The sequence below is a fragment of the Pholis gunnellus genome, assembly GCF_910591455.1.
Source record: "Pholis gunnellus genome assembly, chromosome: 6".
Classification (NCBI taxonomy): domain Eukaryota; kingdom Metazoa; phylum Chordata; class Actinopteri; order Perciformes; family Pholidae; genus Pholis; species Pholis gunnellus.
In genome coordinates this window covers 3432124-3435683 of record NC_136532.1, presented here as the reverse complement: position 1 = coordinate 3435683, position 3560 = coordinate 3432124, and positions in this window count along the sequence as shown.

Sequence of the window (3560 nt, the reverse complement as noted above, 5' to 3'; positions counted from 1 at the left end):
TTATGGAACAATGCTAAAACAAATGTAAGAATGTGCAATTGTAAGGATTGTTTATAAAGTTATTTCAGTCAGGAACACTCTCGTCATAGATGTTAATCATTTATTGCAACAAATGCACACACAGTTAAACTTGGCGATGATGGCGCCGCTCTTTGAATGCTCCCCAGATTAGCCAGCAGCTACCGAGCTAAGACGGGGAGCACCGAGCTATAACCCCAAAGGGTTTACAGGAATGAGCCAGAAGTACATTTTTTAAATACATTTCAACCATTTGCCAGAAGATGAACTCAAAAAAGGGGTGGAGGCTGGGGTGGAGGAGGCGAAGCTTCGCCAGCAGTGCGGTCTGTAACAGAGTAGATGTAGAATGAATCAGTGAGGAGGAAGCCATGTTTGAATAAACCTCCTTGAAGTGAGAGTGGCTGTGATTGGTGCATGGCTGATTGGAAGCTATGAGTCAATCGGCTGGCTGTCAGTTACAGCTGGGGGCGTAAGACTTCCATGTCCTGCATGAATTTACGCAAAGCTTCATTTTTTAGGGTTACAAGTGTGAATACCATTTCTTTTCATAATATTTTCTTTTCTTGAGGGTAGCTTAATTGATGATGAAGAATATAGGATAGGCACATATATATACTGTATGCATTGTGCTTCTGCCTATGCCTTTTCAGTCCTATTTTGTGCAAGGTTGTATGTAGGCTATATCTATTGATTTATTGTATTGTGTGTGATAGCTGGATACAAAACACTGTTCAAGATCGGACAAGCACTCTGGTCATTTTTCTAGCTTATTGTAAACAGGTTCTGGTTGTTTAAAGATTAAATATGGGATAAATATCTTTATTACTGATGACAGCAAAATAGAGGTTAAAAATCAAAACCTGTGGTCTGCTGAAATGGTTTGTTGTCTGTTATTGGGGTAGAAGAATGAAGGAAGGGACTGTCACTGCATTATTCCATGTCCTGTATTGCCATCTAGTGGCAAAAATTAAGAAGAGTCTTAAACCACCCAACATCCAACTACTGTCCCACAGAGACACTCAAGGGCAGTTGTGGCACCAAGAACAAAGCACACAATAATATCAGACTGTTGGATTGATGATTGATAACTGGGTAGGTTCACATTTTGTATTAGTCATCCTAGTCTGTGTGCTACATTCTGTGTAGAAATGTACTCATTAGTACAACTTAAGCTAATAGGAGGCTTCAGCAAACTTAGCTTGACAAATAAAATCAGCGACACTACAGACAGAAAATGAAAGAAGAGGGAAAGGATTGGGGCAAGGATTAAAAAAACTGAAGGAAGGGAGTAACAACTGAAAAAACGAAGGAGTAGAAGAAGAAAAGATGATAGGAAGCAATGTGTGCATCATCACAAATGCATTATGTACACTATTTACATGTACAAATGCATTAATGGACAGACAAACAGATGAGTGAATGAATAAATCAAATGAACCATGTTTTTTTTTTCATGCACTTACTTTCTGTCAATTACAAACATGCATTGATAAAATGACTGCTCATTTATTCATCAATCCATATCCATCCTTCCATTCACCTCTCCCTCCATTGAACACATGACCTAATGGAAGCTAATGCATCCATTCAACATTTGGCTGAGTACTTATCTGTTTCTAACAATCTGTTCAATGCAAAGCATGTACTGTAGATGGATGTGGGAAAAACATTCGCTGTGTCATATTTATTGGAATACATTACATATAGAGAGTTTGCGTTGTTGAGAGCCAAGTATTAATACAGATATTATTAACATACTACTAACATGATGTTCAACATATCATTTCATGGAAATGTTTTCAGAACAATAATAACGTGTACAATAACCTGTATGATAATATATATCGGCATGATTACGTTGTATAGTCTCATTTAGCCATTTGTTAGAAACCGCCCTTTTAGAGACATTAAAAAACTTCAAAATTCACGAGAGCGGTATTTACTGACATATTGTGTATTGCATAATACAGAGCAAATAGCTCCAAATGAGGCCATGATTTATCAGTCTCCGGAGTCGGGATGTGTGTCCGATTAGCAGGGATGAAGTTGTTGGCACTGTGATCTTCTTAGAGGAGAGTTGCCCTCTTATTTCTATCCCTTTACATTTTTTACAGAGTATAATTGTTTTCACCAACATTGTAGATAGTTTTAGCTTCACTTGTTCTGTGTTTGTATCTAAAATGTCTTAATCAAGAACGAATGAGGAGTCCCATTGTAAATCTGTGAAGGCTACTATTGATGAAGTTTAGGAACTACTGCCATCTCGCACAGCTCTGTTGGATGTGGTTTCCTTGATGGCGTCTTGTAGTTGTGTTAAATGTGGGTTTCTTTCCTTAGATTGTTCTGTCTTTGGTTCTTGTTGTTGTTTTGAGGGATCTTAGGCATGTGGGAAGACGTTTTGAGCAGGTGTCACAAACCATCTGGTTCCATCTGGTACTTAACCAGTCGGGTGGTTTGGCAATACGTTTTTGATTCTCAATTCCATCATGAAGAACCTTCAGTCTCTCATTGTGAGCAATAGCGGATTCACAACTACGTAAAAAGACCACTCATTTCTTTAGCTCAGAACTCTCCATAGACGCTTTTTTTGGCCAAGCATGTAATTTGTCTCGGAAAGCTTTGTCAATTACAAAAAGCTTGCTCATTGAGCAGGTCCCATGCTTCGTGATATGAATCTTCTGAGTCCTTATTGCAGCACTTCAATGAGTCTGCATTGAAAAATATTTAGACATGAATAAAAAAACTTCCCACAAAAATGTCAGCTTTCTTAATGCACTCAAAAGATTTCCTTCTTTTCTTAAGTAAATCAATTACCTTTCTTCATTGAAATAATGACTAATCAATGTAAGCCATGTAACAATATATCAATTACATTAATGTCCCTTCATATCTAGTGAAACACCGTTATGTTATTGCTATAAGACTACACACAGCCTCTTGTAGTATTTTCTTTAATGTAATGTCAGATGAACTTGTGTCCTTTAACGCTTAACATTGGCTTTTATGTGATTGTGTTTTGATGAGCTGTCGGGCACAATCAGGACAGAGAAGTTCACTCAGGTCTGAGTTTGACTATCACTCCCCCCAGGAAATACACAATACCATGATTCTTCTGTTACTGACGGATTTATTCGTCTGAATTGCATCCCAGTCAACGTTATCGTCATCAAATCAACATTCAAACTGTTCAGAACCGTTTATTGCCATGGTATGTTGAACATGGAATTTGACATGAGGGGTGGGGCATAACATTTAACAATCAACAACAATCAACACAATGCAAAAAGTAGAAGCATATTCAAATTTACAGTAAAATGTCAAATAAAGTAAAATATAAAATAAAGTGCACGAACGAACAGATAACAGGACTATTTCCTTTGTTTTGTTGTCGGATTAGAGAGAAGGTGGATCTCAGTCCACACTCCAGATCAGTGGGTGGCGGTAATATACTCTAAAGCTGTCTAAAGCAAAAGAAGAAGAAGAACCGTGTGTGTGTGTGTTTGTAAACTGTCATGGCCCCTCTCTTGGTTCATAACCAGATC